Source organism: Symsagittifera roscoffensis, chromosome 8 (genome assembly GCF_963678635.1).
Source record: "Symsagittifera roscoffensis chromosome 8, txSymRosc1.1, whole genome shotgun sequence".
In the NCBI taxonomy this organism is placed as follows: Eukaryota; Metazoa; Xenacoelomorpha; order Acoela; family Convolutidae; genus Symsagittifera; species Symsagittifera roscoffensis.
Window position 1 is genome coordinate 38,574,470 of NC_087069.1, and position 20,354 is coordinate 38,594,823.

A 20,354-nucleotide genomic window follows, 5' to 3' on the forward strand; every position below is an offset into this window, starting at 1 on the left:
CAACTTTTATCACGAAACTTCAAACCAGCGCTACGCTTCGCTGTGCCAAATTCACTTAACCGATGTAGACGAGCACAAAAAACTGACAAAAAATAAAATGTTTCGTCACATCAAATCCTTTCAGAAAAATATTTTTGAAACTGAAAATGAACGTGAACGTTTGCAAACTGCCTTGAACAAACTGTACGAAGATTTAGATTTAGTAGTGTCTTCACGTGATAAAAAACGTCAAGAGCTGCTGAAAACTGGCGAAGAAATATTGTGGGTCAAAGTTCAAGAAGACATTTCAGATTGGAGTCAGGCTTGCGATTATCAGTTTGGCCATATTATGAAAGCTGAAAATTTGTTACATGAACTTGATATGACAAGAAAGCGTGCAGTTTATGAACTGAATAGTTTGAAGCAGGCCTATGTTAATTGCGAGGGATGGTTTTATGAAGAGAAACAATCTGATTACATGAGTAAGGTAGCTGATGATATTTCAAGACTTCAGAAAAAAACCAAAGATTTTGAATAGAACTGAAAAGCAAACTACTGTGAAACAAATTGTTTAATAGTATATTTTCTTCTTTCAAAGGAGATCTGGTTTAAGGGCGAAGACTCAAACTCTATTACAACTCTTTATGCTACTTCAAGTAATTTTTAGTTCAAGGAGAATTTAAAAGCAAGGCCACTGGACTTCTAAGTGCCTTAAAAGCAAGGCCACTGGACTTCTAAGTGCCTTAAAAGCAAGGCCACTGGACTTCTAAGTGCCTTAAAAGCAAGGCACTTAGAAGTCCAGTAATCCAGGACATCCTGAGAGGAACTTTTCAGAAAGATTTTTTGAATCTTTCTAAGACCTCTGAAAGAGTCCAGAGCAACCCTGGATTTTTGCCAGGCACTTAAAGGGAATACCTGGATTTTCCTGCAGGAGCCATCAACTGATAGCCCTATAAGGACGTCCGAGATTGCCCTGAGTCTTTAAGTTTCTGACAGGAAGTCCTGAACTATTAATTTTATTTTAATATCAATTTGATCGATTATTTATTAAGGACTAGAGTGCTGATTTAAATTAACCGGACAAAACGAGTTAAAAAAGGAAATTCAAAACGCGTTTTTTCTCAAATTGAATTGAGTTTAGTAGGTGAAAACTGATGAAGACAGAAATTGCTTCCTTAAAATTAATTAAAATTTTAGCAGATTTAATATGATGCAATTTGTTTTGCAAAATTCGGGCCCAAAATTTTACCCCAAAAATGAGTCATTTTGGTTTTTCTTAGTTAATCAAAAATTATGCCAAAAATACCCAGTCGATCACAAACATATCTAAATCAAAGTGAGCCCCTTACGTAGCCCAACAAACTTTAAGAGGGGTATATTCTCCAAAACATTGTATAAATTAATTTATTTTTGTTTGATAGACAAAAAAGGTCGTTTTTACTATATAAAATACCAACTTTTGATTAAAATTTTTTTTAAACGGTTTGCATTTTTTTTGGAGAATATAATTTGTTAGGCTACCTAAGGGGCTCACTTTGGTATAATTATGTTTGTGATCGACCGGGTATTTTCGGCGTAACTTTTGATGAACTAAGAAAAGCCAAAATGACCCATTTTAGGGGTAAAATTTTGGGCCCAAATTTTGCAAAACAAATTACACCATATTAATTCTGCTAAAATTTTAAGCAAGTTTTGTCTTAAGAAGTTTTCACCTAAACTCAACCCAATTTGAGAAGAACGCGTTTTAAATTTCAAGTTTAACACGTTTTGTCCGGTTATTTTAAATCAGCACTGTATCATTACGAGGCCTAACTGTGCATTTTAAGCAGATTCCGCACCAAGGACGTAGCCTTTTTTCTTTTTTTTTTCTTTCCTTTTCTGGATCGTTCCGACAACATGCTTAAAGATTTGTCTCTCAAATCCAGGAAAATAGAGACAGAAATTTGTGCGCCCATCCAGTGCAGAGTTTGGCTTCGTAATGATTAACAATTTTTTGACTTAACAAGTTTTGCGGACCAGTGGTATAGAAACTTTATGATGCATTGTTCAACCATCCAGCAGTTTCAAATTAATTGATGCAACACTTTGATATGGTTTTCCCTTGACAACTCCTGGCTCCGCGGATGGCTCCATGGCTGTTTTTTCTCAAATAAGTAACTCTGGACGGTGTTCCCCTTTAAATTTGCAACCGATTCTAGATTTTCTGTGGAGTAATTTGTTTTTTTGTGTTTTTTGGTTTGTGTGGTAGGTTTTTTGCCCCTGGTTTGTGTAGTAAGTCGTATAAGCGGAAAGTATGTTGATCATAACAACAATCTGATAATTGGTAATGTTAATGAGCATAAAAACAGAATTGTTTTGTTAATATGCAATTATAACGTAACTCGGGTCGGGGAGCTCGACTTATGTTTCGATTTTGAAAGTCGAGCAAATGTATTTTTTTGGCTTGATTTCCGCGGTCGATAAACAATTTTACATACCGAAGTCAAAGCATACCCGGTTTAGGCCAAAAAAAATTGAAACACGGGTCAAGCACAGTTGAAACAGGTCGAGCACAGTCGAAACCTAAGTCGAGCATAGTTGAAACTGGTGGTCGAACACATTCGAAAGTTAAACTGAGCACTCTTGAAAAATGGGACCAGATTTCGTTCAAGAAATTTGGAACATACGTCGAGCACAGTCAAAACGAAGGTCGAGCACAGTCAAAACATAGGTAGAACAGTCAGAAAACGGACTTGCAAATTCAATTTTTGTGGAATTTTTGATGGCGCACCGGAAAAACAAATGCAAGCAGCAGATTAATCCTGCAATAAAGTGTTCTTAATGTGCAGTTAGCTCATGTTTACCCTTTATAATATAATTATTGTCACAAGAAAGTATTAGCTATTTATTTGACTCAGCAATAAAATGTTTACCACGGAAGCAAAAAGGCACTATCAAATGAAACAATCAATAAAAATTAAAACACCAGTAGTCATTTTAATTTCAAAGTTATATAAAGAATAAGCATTATGAATCACCTTAAAGCTGAAACCTCATAATATTGTACCATGTTCTTGAATCGACCCTATCAAAGAAAAATCAAAATGAATTCGAAAAATTTTATAAAGACGCATTAAAAACTCTCTGCTTGTCTGAACCATTTTATTGATATTAAAAACTATACACACAAACGCACATCAAACAGATGTGCATAAAAAGTTACATAAAACATACATACATAAAACATACACACATGCATACATACATACATACATACATACATACACACACACACATACATACATACATACATACATACATACATACATACATACATACATACATACATACATACATACATACATACATACATACATACATACATACATACATACATACATACATACATACATACATACATACATACATACATACATACATACATACATACGTACATACATACATACATACATACATACATACATACATACATACATACATACATACATACATACATACATACATACATACATACATACATACATACATACATACATACATACATACATACATACATACATACATACATACATACATACATACATACATACATACATACATACATACATACATACATACATACATACATACATACATACATACATACATACATACATACATACATACATACATACATACATACATACATACATACATACATACATACATACATACATACATACATACATACATACATACATACATACATACATACATACATACATACATACATACATACATACATACATACATACATACATACATACATACATACATACATACATACATACATACATACATACATACATACATACATACATACATACATACATACATACATACATACATACATACATACATACATACATACATACATACATACGTACATACATACATACATACATACATACATACATACATACATACATACATACATACATACATACATACATACATACATACATACATACATACATACATACATACATACATACATACATACATACATACATACATACATACATACATACATACATACATACATACATACATACATACATACATACATACATACATACATACATACATACATACATACATACATACATACATACATACATACATACATACATACATACATACATACATACATACATACATACATACATACATACATACATACATACATACATACATACATACATACATACATACATACATACATACATACATACATACATACTTACATACATACATACATACATACATACATACATACATACATACATACATACATACATACATACATACATGCATACATACATACATACATACATACATACATACATACATACATACATACATACATACATACATACATACATACATACATACATACATACATACATACATACATACATACATACATACATACATACATTCCTACATACATAGTCAGAAAATCAAATTATAGCGTCACTTCTTCTCTAAATAAGAGACTTGCTGAAGAAAAGAAAAACTTTTTAGCTAAAAATTTGAAAAATCAATACAAAAAATTGAGTTGACCAGTGCTGAAGTTGAGCAGGCATATTAGCAAGAATTTCCTCATCATAACAAACTCTTTTCAATGCTACAATCTCCTTGGCAGCACAGGTATTGGATTTCTTTGGCAGGTTCTGAAGTTTTACCGTCAGAAGCGAGAGCAAAAAAACTTGTAGAAAGTTATCAAGCCGTATTGAGAGCCGGGCACAGTTAGAAGTATGTTTTTCGAAAATATTTTTTAACATGAAGTTTAGAGGCAATGTCGAGAGAATAAAGCAACAAGTCGAATTGAAATTTTGTGATAATTGAGAGATTTAACAAGATCGAAAAGAAAATAGCATATATTTAAATCAAAGGAGAAAGTGTTGAAAACTAATTTTTGACCGCAGCGACCATTTTTTTGACGGAGCCGCGACTAAATTTTTGACCGCCGCAACTAATCTCTCGACCATCGCGACTAATTTTTTGACCGCCGGGACTATTTTTTTGACCGCGGCGACTAATTTTGTGACCACCGCAACTAGTTTTTAGAACGCAGCGACTAGAAACAATGACTAAAAACAAAAATATAATTTTAATCACAAGTTTGATTAACCTTAGAGCAGTTACAAGACATACAAGCACATTTATTAAATTTTGAATGACCTCTAGAATTTGTGTACCTAAATTTCCAAATAACAATGTACCGAAGTTTACCCCTTTACGCCAGCATATTAAAACTCACCCAACTGCTGCTTGCTTAAGATGGCAAAGAAATAGATTTTAAAAAATGATAATTCAGTATACAAAACGGTATCGAGAAACAAATTCCAGCATGAAAGATATCATTTAGTTTAAGGAGTTTATATCGAAATAAATAAGTTTGTTGACTGTTTTAACTTTCTAGTCGTTACTTTATTTTTTTTGTGTTCCTTTTCGCAAGCAACATTGCTGACCCCTATATGGTATCAAATTCCTTCAATACAGATCAACAACTTTCATAGCCTGATGCAAGGTCCAAAGTAGCAGCCTTGCGTGGTTCTGTTTTAACCAATGAGGATTGATTGTGTCTACAGGGTGGATTTCTAAAAACCAAGCTAGCGGTCATTGTAATTGTGTTTTGTTCTAATACATCAACGGCACAACATTGCTTAATTTCAACTTTTTATGTCCAAAGGCCATTTGTTCAAAGGCTGCAGAGATGACTAGTGATCCAGGCTTCAACGAGCACAGGTGATGATCAAAAAAGTTTTTGTATGCGTGCTTATTTTTTGGCTGGATGTGGTTCAAACGATTGAAGTTTATTTTGTGTCATTGGAGGCACTGGTATCAGTGGAGATTCTATTTTTTCTAGTCAGGAACATGACTGGTATCAGCTACGGGCAGCAATGTCGTTGGACACCGAAAAAAAAATAAGATAAGTTAGAAAACGGAAATTTGCTCGTGTGCCATTGTTCTACTTTTGCAAGCAACATTTTGATTAATTTTATGGGCTGGAAATTGTTGCCTTACCCTTACGCGCTGAGCGCAGATCATGATGGGCCTCAAACATCCAATCTTCCAACTGAGAGGCAGAGATGTAACCATTTCACCAACGCTCCCGTACAAACTCTGGTGATTGGTCTGGAGTTTGATTTTTGAACAAACGATTGGTCTGGAGCATAAACAATTTTCTGAAGGTTTGTTCAGATGTATTAAGGTTGAAATAGCTGGTAAATACGCATTAGTTCAATTGAGTTGATGGAACTAAAAGAAAAATGTTTATACGGTTATAATTTCTCACGAGAGTTGAAAAAAGTTTAAAAACTCAAAAGCGCCTTAATGTAATCTTTTCATGACTGAAATTCATTGTTGGAGCAAAAAATGGAAAAAATTACCACTTTTGATTCACTTTTCTAATCTCACGCGGTGTAAATTATTTCGTAGTTTTCACAATTTTTCTTTGCCTGAAAAAATTACCAGCAAAAAACAATTTTGCCGGTAGTTTCAACGCATTGAAAGTTTCACACTGACTGAGTACCAAAAAACAAGCTCATTCAATTGTTGGTTTTGCTGCTAAAAATAGCTGCCTTATGGTTTGTTGTAAAAAAAAACTCCACAGTTTCAATGAAGAAACGCTAATTGATGCGATAGAACTTAGTTTCAGCAACCTCGTACATAAGGTCAACTTTTCTCCATATTTGACAACTGCAGCAGGAAACAGGTTTGAGTGACATTCGACATCGGAAAATTTTCATACAAACCTACAATAATAGAAATTTTACAGCTGCATAAACGTTCAATTTTTTCAAAAAACGTTATATACACGGTTTGATATTGGTAAAAACGGTTTGATAAAACGTTGTATACACGGTTTGAGTTAAAATTTGAACAATGTTTCACATTGTTTTTACAATGTTTCTGGCTATGCCCTTTTTCTTTACATATGATTTTTACATCACTTTTATTGCACATGATTGTATTTGTATCTCAAATATACCTGACTATTTTTGTCAGTAGGTATTGTAACAATTTGAGGTTCTCCCAAAACAGATGAATTTTTTACGAGCATAAAATGTTTACAAAAACTAACAAAACTGTTGATTAATTCTATTCTAAACTGTTCTATTCTAAACTGTGTAGTCATCATATTGTTTGAAATTTTGTAAATCACTTTGGATTAATTGCGGATCGACACTGAAAAAAATCCTCATCAATGATTCAAAAGGTAAAAAAATTGTCTCCAAATCTTTTGTTTAATTATCAAAATAAATTTCAGCCGCAAACAAAATAAGCTATAACACGTCATTCTTCGGTGACTGTAAAACTCAGCTTTGGATAAGGCTGGATTTTCAATTATAGCAGGTTTTTCATCAGAACTAAGAATGACAGTGCCAAAGTTGAAATGCCTACTCAGCTCAACCACCTTAAAAAATTGCTTATTGATCCTTGTAAAATATTTGATAGTAAAGGCACTCACTATGAAACCTTGTTCCCGAATTTTACACATCACAGATCAATTTCTTGTACTACAAAATAATCTCTGCTTTTCCCTATTCTTAAACAAGCTACGACATATTTTTTGTTGCTCTTAACGGTTTCTAGAAAATCATTTTGTTTGGGATATTTTCCCTCGACTGGATTGATTTCTAGAAAACAAACCCGAAATGCGAAATGAGGCTTTTGTTTTTGCCTAAATTGTCGTACTAATTTAGACTATACAATCTCCTAACGAAACAAAAAAACGTTTGGTTAAAAAGAAAGACTCAAAACCTTTGTTGAATTGTAAGTTTAATTCGAGTAGCATATATTATTTAACCTCCGGGTTATGGTAAAACAAATTTACAAGCTGATAAAAATAAACAAGTTCAAAATTGAGCTGTAGAGAATATCAGCAACAAAACACCTTCTTTTTTAAATGTAATTTGTTTTTTCTTTTTATTCTTGCTCTTCATCTTTTTTTTCTTTTATTTTCCTCGATCTCACCCATGAAAAATTACTAAAGTATGTTCTTCATGCTACTTTCCATATAAGTAAAATTTCTGCTCTAACATTGTCCGATTGCTACAAAAATTGAACTAATTGGGTTCTGACAACTTTTTAGATAGAATTATGTGTTCAATTTTATGCAGTTTGGTGTTTATTGGAGACACTACTCATTAGAGCCACAAAACCGATTACTGTTTGATAAACTAATGGCTATACAGTAAAAAAAAGTTTCGACTGCCAAAATTTAGGTTTTTCCTTTAGAAACAGAATCCTTTAGAAATTTAGAAACAGAATCCAGCTCTTTCTGTTTTTCTTTCCAACTCACATGATCATCTTTTTTAAGTGTAATGAGGGATTTCACAAGGTTCAACATGGATGGATGCTAAAATGGATCCATTTTTGGCCAACCGACCCCAAAAATTTTTCTAAAGGCGCCTTTGGCGCCAATATATTCCATTTTTGAGGGGGGAGCGCGCGCCGAAAAAACGCAACTTATTGGTCAAAATTTTCCAAAAAGTGCCTAAAAACGCCTTTTTTGGAATGTTTTTTTCAAATTTTTGCGCTGCGGCGCAAAGAAATTTGCCAAAAAGGGACTAAACCATGATTAGGAAGAGCTCAAAAATCAATTCGGTCGACCTAAAAAAAATGTCGACAAAATTTTCTGAGTTTTTGAAAATCCGACACCCCCCCCCCCCCCCCCCCCCCTCGAGAAAATCCTAGATCCGCCCCTGACCGCTGCTTCATATGGTTTTTTATCTTCGACTTTCGAGTTTTAACTAGTCGTTTTTGAACAAAATCAGAACTCAAGGTATAAAAAATATATAGATATTTTACCTTCGTTTTTTGTAAAGTTCTGAAGGTTTTAAAGCTGCCTATTTGGACCATTTTAGACAATAAAATGCGTTATACTTTCGACTTTTGACGCAAGAGCGGCGATTTGATCAGGCCAGAAATTGTTCCAATCTGAATTGAGAATGTTTTTACTTATCAATACGCTACTACACTATAATTACATCAGTGTTTTTTATCCCACCGCGTGAGAGGGTAAAAATTAATCTAAAGAAAGTAAATTTATTTAAAACTAGATTCTCTTGATACAATAAACGATTTCACGATTCAGTGTGTTTGATGTATAATAATCAGGCGTGTGGAGGGTCGGTGATGAAAAAAGGTCATAGCTGAATGGCTTGAGACCAATGAGTCATAGTTCGCAAGTGCACTGGTTGAATTCCGTATATTCTAGAGGCTTGTTTCAGTTTTAATTGGATCCGCAATAACACAAAAAATCTGAAAAATTCAATTTTTTTTGGGTTTGAGTTCCGAGTTAAAACGCATCAATATAATTACGAAGCTCTTTAGGAACCCGCAAAATTTAAGATTTTTATAAAAACTTGGATCTTTACCTGAAAATCACAAACGGTCAAGTTCGACCACAATACTAAACTGCATTTTATTATGACAGCGGTAAAAAAATTTCTGAAAGATGAAATCCAATAACGGAAAGTGGAATAAAGCCATAAAATTATGCTCGGGGAAAACTACGTCCATGTTGTTGAATGAATCTTGGTTGCAAATTATTGAACTTAATTCCGGGTGATATTATATTCTGAAGATTTGATCTGGTTGTTCAACTTATCATGCCTTCGATACTGTCAGAAGCTTTGATTTCTTCACCTTCAACCAAGTAGGCACAAGAGCTTTTACTTTCAAGTTGGATCCAGCACCTGCGTCAGCCTAAAATAATTCGAGACACTGTTAAACTCAAACTTAATCGATTTGGAAAACTTGATTTGTATTTTTGTTAGTTTTAGTCAGTAGCGTGCCGGGGGAAAGGGAGGGGGCTGGGGCGACCCCTTCCCCTCCTCAACTCTGGTTGCCAAACTTTCCTAAAGGGTCCCGGGTCCCCCCTTTGGTATAGTCTTACGACATCTATTTCTGGCTCACTAACGCTCGGCGCCAATATAACTAAATTTAAGGGGGGGACCGCGCGCCGAAAAAAACGCCCGAGCGCGATCAAAATATTCCAAAAAGTGACTAAAAACGCCTTTTTGGCCTGTTAATTGAAAAAATTTGGCTGCAGCATAGAATGTTTTTTGACTACAGAGGGTCCTTATAGCATTTAAGGAGAGCTCGGAAATAGAAATTGGTCGACCTTAAAAAAAGGTAGGCAAAAATTTCGTCGAAAAAAAAAACAAACTGGTTTTGGTGAAATATTTGGCTCTTTTCCCCCATCTTTGAATTTCAGTTTTAAAAAACTAGTGTAAAATGGTCACAATGCAATGAAACTTGGCATGGCGAACACAGTAAATTGTGAACTAATTTATTGTAACACATTACATCGTAACTTTCTTGTTTTAGCCATTATTACACGTAAAGACAGCTATGAAATAGAATATTTGAAAGGTGAGGGGGGGGGGGGGGAGTGGAAAAGAGCCGATTCCTTATTTAGTGGTGTTGAATTCATATTGTTTTCGTTTTTTATACCATGATCGCCTAGTTGCCTAGGTTCTAGCTCCACCACATCATAAAGATTTCTGCGGCCTTCATATAGTGAAATTGGGTCTTTCCTTGTAAAAATTTCCGAACCAACTTGAAAACTATATCCTCCTAGGTGAAATCACTTAGAAACTTTAACTTTCTTTTTACAGGGCGGGATGGGGGAGCTAGGATATAACGAATAGTCAAAAATTGGGCTCTTCTTCCTTCCCCCCCCCACCTCACATAAGCGTCCATTTTATGATGTAACGAGGGGCTTTACAAGGTTGATTATGAAGATCAAAAATGTTTGTCATGGCCTAATTAGTTCGCATGCCAATTTTTGTAACATTCGGATAAAGTGAACAAAAGTTCACAAGTAAAATTTTGCAGGTGGGGGGGGGGAAGGAAAAAGAGCCAAAAATTGGGCTCTTTCCCGCTCTGTTGAAAGTTTGTTCACCATGCCAAGTTTCATTGCATTATAACGAAGAAGTAATTTTTAAAACTGAAATTCGTTGAGAGGAAAAAAGCCGACAATTGTGCTATTTTAGATTAGCTTACCAATATCTCGACCGTAAACCTTCGCGTCTGATCATTCTTTTTGCATCTTTTCACGGACAGCTTGGCATACTTCCGACCCATCCTTTTTTCAATCGAGTCTTCGACCGCATTGAGAATGGGCTCGCATTTGGAGGCTGGTTTCACAGTTTCCCATTTGCGACTGAAAACTGTAGCTATGGCAAGCAAGCCGATGAGAAATAGGAAGACTGTTTTCATAATGAATACAAGTACTCAGATTCAGATATGTTATTTGATTTAATTAAATATTTAAACTGATTTGTTTTTAGACGATTTTATTCACAATTTTTTTTCTAAATGAAAGTTGGGAAATCTGTCTATTTTTATGGGCAACAAGACGCGCCGAAATGAATTTGCTTATGCTTTTCTAATTTTTTTCACGGCTCTGAATCAATGTTGTAAATTCATTTAGGACGAAAATTGCGGGAATTATAAAGAATTAATATTTCATTTCAATTTACAGTTCTGAATCAGTCCTTTTTTGTGCTACTTCGAAAACGTATGCCCCCCCCCCCCTCCACATTTCATAAAACCCCACATTTGAAAGTTTCTATTTTCATTATTGCACCACGTGTTAATAAGGCTATCTGCTTGATGCTATGATGTGAAACTTGATACATAATTGTGTTAATAGCGAGCGGCTCTTTTTCCTTTTCCCCACCTGCAAGTTTTACACGTAAATTTGTTGACCACATTGTCCCATTGTTTTGAAAATTTACATACGATGACTAATAAGGCCACGACAAACATATTTGGTCTTCATACTCTATCTCGTAAAACCACTCGTTACACTAATACATGGTAGCTCGTGCGAGTCGGGGGAAAGGAAAAAGAGCCGGTGCCAAATTTCATCGCAGTATGACATAATCAAACTGGGATTCAAAATTAGTTTCGGCTCTTTTTCCATAACCCCCCCCCCACCTCACTCAAACATGAACTTTATGGTCTAACGAGTAGTTTTACGAGGTTTATTATGGAAACCAAATATGTTTGTCATGGCCTAATTAGTCAAGTTTCAGGTCAATTTTCAGGTCAATGCAGGTCAATTTTCATAACAATCGGACAAAGTGAACAGTAGCTTCATATATAAAAATTTAAAATTTGCAGGCGGGGGGAAAAGGAAAAAGAGCCTTAGTTTCAAAAGTGGGGGTGGGGTTGGTGCAAATCAGCCTTTTTATAACTTGGCTGGATGTTATAATGGTAAGGAATGGTAAGGCCCCGAATTTTTTATGATAAAATCTTGGCTCATCTCCCCCCCCCCCCCGCCCACCTTTTATGACCATCAGTTTTACGGTGCAACGAAAGATTTTCAATGTTAAACATCAAGATCAAATATATTTATCATGGCATTTTTAATTCGCATTTAGTTTGCATTTTCAAGAATCTTGACTTTTTCTCCTACCCTCCCATCTATCATGAGCATCAATTTTATGGTGTAACGAAAGATTTACAAGGTTAAACATCAAGACCAAACATCTCTGTCATGGCATATTTAGTTCGCTTTTAGTTCGCATAAATAGAAATCTTGTTTCTTTGTCCTCCATCCTCCCATCTTTTATGACCGTCAGTTTTATGGTGCAACGAAAGTTTTACCAGGTTAAGCATCATCAAGATCAAATATGTTTGTCATGGCATACTTAGTTCGCATTTAGTTCGCATAAATAGTAATTATGGTTCTTTCTCCGCACCCATCCCACTTTTTTGACCATCAGTTTTATGGTGCAACGAAGGATTTACAAGGTTAAACATCAAGATCAAATATTTTTATCATGGCATAAATAGTTCGCATTTAGTTCGCATTTTCAAGAATCATGGCTCTTTCTCCTCCCCCTCTCACCTATTAAAAGCATCAATTTTATGGTGTAACGAGAGATTTACAAGGTTAAACAACAAGACCAAATATGTTTGTCATGGCATACTTAGTTCGCATTTGGTTCGCATAATTAGAAATCATGGTTTTTTCTCCGCACCCATCCCACTTTTTTTGACCATCAGTTTTATGGTGCAACGAAGGATTTACAAGGTTAAACATCAAGATCAATTATGTTTATCATGGCATAAACAGTTCGCAATTAGTTCGCATTTTCAAGAATTATGGCCCTTTCTCCTCCCCCTTTCACCTATTAAAAGCATCAATTTTATGGTGTAACGAGAGATTTACAAGGTTAAACATCAAGACCAAATATGTTTGTCATGGCATACTTAGTTCATTTTTAGTTAGAATAATCAGAAATTTTCGCTCTTTTTCTCCCCCGCCCAATTTTTGTGACCATCAGTTTAATGGTGCAACGAAGGATTTACAAGGTTAAACATCGGGATCAAATATGTTTATCATGGCATATTTAGTTCACATTTAGTTTGCATTTTCAAGAATCTTGACTTTTTCTCCTATCCCTCCCATCTATTATGAGCATCAATTTTATGGTGTAACGAAAGATTTACAAGGTTAAACATCACGACCAAATATGTCTGTCATGACATTTTTAGTTCGCTTTTAGTTCGCATAAATAGAAATCTTTTATTTTTGTCCTTCCCCCTCTCACCTTTTGTGACCATCAACTTTATGGTGCAACGAAAGACTTACAAGGTTAAACATCAAGATCAAATATGTTTATCATGACATATTAAGTTCGCATTTAGTTGGCATATTTAAGAATCTTGACCTTTTCTCCTTCCCCCTCCCACCTATTATGAACATCAGTTTTACGGTGCAACAAAGTATTTACAAAATTAAACATCAAGACCAAATATGTTTTTCATGGCATGTTTAATTCGCAATTAGTTCGCATGTTTGAAAATCTTGACTCTTTCTCCTACCATCCTCTCCCACCTACTATGAGCGCCAGTTTTATGGAGGTTTATGGTGCAACAAAGGATTTACAAGGTATAAAATCATGTTACAAAGTATAAAATCAAAAAGACCAAATATGTTTGTCATGGCAATTTTAGTTCGGATGTCAATTTTCGTAACATTCATCGGTATATTTTTGCAGTTGGGGGCAATTCTTTGTTCATTTACTGTACAATTTGGGGCTTTTTCGAGGTATCTACTCATTCGAGCCAAAAAAACCGAGCACACTTGGTTAAACGAAATGGCTATACAGTAAAGTTTTTTCGACTATCGCAATTTTGGCTTTTTTCTTTTTCCCTTCACCTGCCAGTTTTTTCTAGTAAATATTCTGTTCACAATGTCCGATTGTTGCAAAATTTAGCATGCAGACTATTTAGGCCACGAGAAACGTATTTGGTCCTCTTATTTAACCTTGTAAAATCTCTCGATACAACATAAAATTGATGCTGATGTGAGGTGGTGTGAAAAGAAAAAAAGCATTGTTTGTTCACGTCGTCTGATTCTTATGGAAATTGATATGCGGAAAAACTAGGTCATGACAAACATATTTGGTTCTCCTAGTCAAACTTTTAAAACCACTCGTATTCTTAACCAAACTTGTAAAGTTGATGTTCCTGTGAGGTAGGAGGGGGGTGGGTTCAGGGTGGAGTGTGCTGAAAGCAAAGGGCGACAAAAATACGTTATGAGAATGATGAAATAGCAATTGAAGTTTAAAAATGAAAGTTGGGAGAAGTGCCAAAATAGCCATTACAGTAGTGTTACTGTGCAATCATTCATTTCACAAAGTTCTATATACAGAAAAATATCAGAGCAGCCTTGCAAGCCGAATATGCAGGCCAGCCACATGGCAATATTCGTGATGGCTTTTTTCCTTCTCCCCACCATCTAACATTTGGAAGTCAAATGATTGTTCACATTGTCCGATTGCTGAGAAAATTGCCATGGAGACTAATTAGATCATGTTAAAAATGTTTGGTCTTCTTACCTAACCTTGTAAAACCACACGTTATACCAAAAAAGTAGTGCTCTTGCGAGGTGGAGCGAAAAACTAAAAGGGCTTTTATGACAATTGGACAAAGTGAGCAAAAGTATGAAATACAAAAAATGCAGGGGTGGGGGAGGGGAGGAATTGAAAAAGTCATAAGTCATACGTGGGGTGGGGGAGGGGAGGAGCGTGGGTGGCGTCAGATGAACCCAAAAGTACTTCTTTCTTTATGCATCTGAAGAACTACGATGTCAAAGTTATCAAAAAAAAAGATCTTTCAGCCGCGATCTTTGAAATAAAATGATGGTGCTCTGAAAACTGACATTTCAATGCTTTTCCATTTAAACAGAATACGAACGAAAGCTAGAATAAATAAGGCAATATAGTTGCACTACGAGCTATATGCCTATATGGTGCGTTCCGGTGAGTTCAAAATGGGTTGCATTCTCACCTATGTCGTTTCGTGGCCCTTTTTTCATCCCCCCACCTGCAAAAATTTGCAAGTAAAATATTAGTTCACATTGTTCGATCGATTGTTATGAAAATTCACATACGGATCAACTAGGTTATGACAAAAATATTTGGTATTCATAATTAACCCGTGTAAAACCACTCGTTAAACCATAAAAATCATGTTCGTGTGAGGTGGGGGAGACGGGGGGGGGGGAGATCTCGTTTTGTTTGAGAATATTTTTTGAACCGAACTTGTAGAACATGAAATGCTAAAAATTAGGACCATTTTAATTGGCTTGCCGGCTCTTTTTCCTTCCCCCCCACCTGCAAATTTTTATATATGAAGTTTCTGTTCACCGACATTGTCCGATTGTCATGAAAATTGACATACAGACTAAATAGGCCATGACAAACATATTTGGTCTTCATAAATAACCTTGTAAAATCACTCGTTGAACTATAACATTAATGTTTGAGTGAGGTGTGGGGGGGGGGGGGGAGGGAAAAGAGCCGGCTTGCCTTTAAGTTTAAATGATATTTGAACATTTGAACAGCTCTGATTCTAAGAAAAAATCATAAGTCAACATGTGGTCAACCGTACATTTGTCGCAAATTATATGAAAACATGATGCAAGATGGGAAGTGTTAAATCGGTTATCTCGTAGAGAAACAAAATGAAACCGATTCTTTTTTATAGGCAACTAACTTGAGCAATTTATTTGTTGCCGCTTGACTCAGGAGCCGAACCAACCAACAGCGCACAGTTTTGTGGAAGATCAAATCTCGACCAAGAACCAGATCGAATCTCTGCCCGAGCAGTCATCCAAAACCCCAAAACGAGTCGACCAGTCAAACATCAAAAACAAAACGACTAGCCAAAACTCAATAAAACTCGAGACGAAAAAAAATTGGACAAAAAAACGAAAATCTGCTCAACCGATGGCGCGAACTTGGCCCTTTTTTGCAACTCTTCCGCCTTTCGAAAATCGAATTGATATCGGAAGTGGACGTGTCTGTAGACATCTGAAGCAATCAACATAGGCGACAGCCTACTCACTTAGCAGACGGCCGTCAATGCCAAAACTCTTGCACTGAAATTTGGCCGAATCAACTCATCACAAGTGAGTCGAATCTAGTGATGATGTCCCATCCAGAAGTTAGACATCGTTCACGAAGCCGTTGAGACGATCAGGCGACACGTCAATTAGCCGGCATTGGTACTGCTTCGAACAGTGTTGCGCCTTGTACCTCACTGACCTAGTGATCCTACCGTTCATTTATTTTTCGAAAAACTTTGCCAGGTGAAACCATTTTTTGTCTTTAATTTGGACTCGCGAGTGCTTCTGTTCAAATTTTTGTTATTCTTATGATATATCCCAACTTCAAAACAAGTTTCTTCTATTATGTTAAGTACAATCTTGTTAAGCAGAAACCAATAAAAACATTCGAGACACTTAAAAAGCTAACACCTACCAAGTGCCAGTACCCCAGGAGAGCCTCCAATCAAAAAAAAATTGAACAAAAAACTTTTCCAAAAATGAATTCCACAAAAATTTAATACATTTTCCAATAGTTTTCACTATAAAAAAAAACACTATTTTTGCTTGATTGCGAAGTAAAGGTAAAAAACGCCAATTTCGACCTCTGTTTTCACGTTGAACCTGTCTTTTATGTCGAAAAACAATTTTGAGTTGAGTCCCTACCTCTGCTTTCTCCAATAGTTGGATAATCTAAAGAAAAAAGCTCAACTCGCCCCGTTCTTGGCCGCACACCGTACTACCGCTTCGCCATAACACCTTCCTTTTAGAAACATTCAGGTAAAGTACTTAAGTAATTTTTAGTTGATCACTGTTGAAACAACTTTCTCTTTCACGACTGTCGATGGTGTTCAATATTGCCGCCAGTTCATTCCACCACTTCATTACCACTTTACCACAAACTTTATCAAAATATCTTGGTGAAACTCTTAAACTAGTTTCAGGCCTCAATTACTATTCGATAGAAACAATTAATACAATTAATGATAAAAAGTAGGGTTGCTTGAATATTAGCAATCGAAATTTATATGCACTTTGCATGAAATTAAAACTCATAGATTTTAAATTATCGCTTTTTTTTTCCTGGTCGATGATTTTAATTCAATTGACATTTTCAGATGAATTGGAAGCAATAAACTATTCGTAAACTTTTTTTTTCAGAAAAATTGAGGATGATTTATTAAGTTTACAGACAGTAACTTTATCGTTTGCTTTACTATTTGAAATTAAGTCACACCTAATCACCTTAATTATTGGTCATTTTAATTGTTTAAAAATCTGTTTTGACTAAACGTACCTTGAACTCGGAGTTGTTGTGACCTTTTATATAAACAAAAGCAGCTTTTTTTCTTCGATTTAATTCTTCTTTTTTTAATTGCAATTAATTGCTTCGGTGTACAAGATTTACCATGTCTGCTATTTATGCTTGCTCAAACTTTTTTGAGAAATGTTTGAAAAGTAATAAACTACCTGGTCTCTTTAGCTTTTTATGATCTTGTTGTAATCTTGATGCGGGCTGAAAAAAAGATAAATATTCAAAAACTGTTTTCTTTTCAAAACCTTATACCGTTTATGCCAAATGAACAAAACTGAATTTTTTGAGAATTTGGAAACTTCCCAAAGACAACCTCTCTCATACAAATTAGGGCGTAATCGTTTATGCACACAAGCTTCCCACAACCTGTTGCCTGGGTTCCACCCTTGATATCAGATTCGGCTGACTAATCTTCGACAAAAATCAAAAAGATTCGTATGGCACACAAAAAATTTAAACATTGGTTTTTCTGAGTGCCAAAAGCATGAAAAAGTTTCCAAAGCTTCCAAATTTCCAAAAAATATGAAAAATCGAAAAAAAACGATATCCTGTACGTTAATGTACAACAATGTTTATGTCAATCAGAAACTTAAGTGGGGAATTGCTCAAAGAGTGTAATCGAGGCTTTCTGGTAACATTAGAGGTAAAGTGGTTATGGAGTGGTGGATCGAACTGGCTGAAAAAATATAAACCAACCCCATCACCGATTTCAACTCATTAACTCCAAATACACATCACCGTTTTTTCTTAATTTCACATATTGTATTAAAAGTACTAACCTTCGAGGCATCCTTCGTAATTATGACCTCATCACGCAAATATTTATATTATGTACCCTCACCAAAACCTTCAACGTAGAAGAGTGCCAACCGCTCATTGTCCCGCATGAAAACATTCAACCTATAGAAATACCTATATTAGAATTTATCCAGAACACTAAATACAATCACAAACTTTACAATCTGTACAAACACACCTTATGAATTTTCCGTTGGCACTGAAGAACTAAAAACCATTAAGGCACTCCAATTGCTTGGGCCACTGCTTCAGACTGAAAATATCATTCGCATATTAGCAAAACTACTAACCACATCTGATTTTATTCACGATGTTTTTCCTCGTGGCTTCTTTCCTGACGAATAGGTAAATATATTTTGAATAACTTGAAACTAATCTATTGAAAATACAATTAACCATTCTTCATTGTATGTTTTTCTTTTTCCTTAGTCTTCGAATCGCGATCATCTACAAACAAGAAAAAACAAATATAAATACAAAACTGTTTTATAAATTACAAACTTTTCTTAACAAACCGCACTGAAAGATGCAGTAAAATTCCTTCCCCACAGTGGTAAATTAATCTATACATTATTTCCCCAATGTAGTAACTTTAAATACGATGAAAATCAATTATAATTTAAAATCCCCACAAAGCAGTAAGATTCAACATCCAAATAGTAAAATTATACGAGAAGAGAGCAGTACTAACCTTTTATAACGCTTCTTTATATTCACTCGCACAGAAATTCTATCCAAACTCGCACAGCTTGCCCACGACAAAATGTTTAAAATAAAGAATTCAAATTTTAACTTTCACTAACAGCAACTCAAACAAGCGATAAAGAGTTTCCAACTTTCTCTTAACCCGGTTGGAAAGGAATTATATTATAATCCAAACTAACCAACGCAGCTTACTAAACACTATAAACCACAAACTAACAGCATGACTAAAAAAAGAAAACCCACGGTACTCAAACCGGATTAAACCAGCTTAAGAACTGGATAATTTATTTTTTGAAGACTATTGACAAGTCTAAAAAAGAAATAGTAAAACAAACCCAAACCAAATAATTAGATTTTTAAGAAAAGGACACAACCAAAACAACAAAAGGAAAAAACCAGTAACCAACTGAACAAAAAACGTTAACACAAAACACGACCCCATAAAAAACCAGCATGCAATCATACCTCACTCCTAGCCTAACCTACCAGAGGAGGACGTCCTGAGCATACTCAATAGCCTAATCCACCGTTCAGGAAACACGCTTTGTGACCCACTCCTTATTTTTGACAATCGTTTTTCAAGGGTGAGTAACTGTCAAAAATAACAGAACTAAAATTAAAAGCTTTTGCGATAACAACTAATAGAAATCATAACGAAAAAACCGAATTAACAAAAATTTTATAAAAGTAAATCATAATGCAGTATATAGATCATACACGACCACAAAGACGAGCATCAAGAAACTAGGTGACCCCCTCACATTCAATCTACAGAATGGCTAACACAACCGATATGCCGCTCACAATCACAACTCAAAAGGATTTGAAGTACGACTTGACTTCGCAGAAAAAGACTTCATTGAATCAGACCAATGACCACCTCGATGTTCGAGTATACGTAAAAATCCGAGTTACAAGGCATTCCCTCCAAACTCAATCTTCACGCCATTTCCAGATAAGAACGAAACACAGTCAGTTCTCCGCCGAAGCAGAACGAACAATCATACCAAATCATTTTGAAATCAGATTGGTTTCGTTGGCGGTCACAGCCATTGTTGAATGACAAAACTCAAGAACGGAACAAGAAATGTTGATCGCCAAATACCAACGATTATCATCCATCCTCCATTACTGATAGAAGATGAAAGA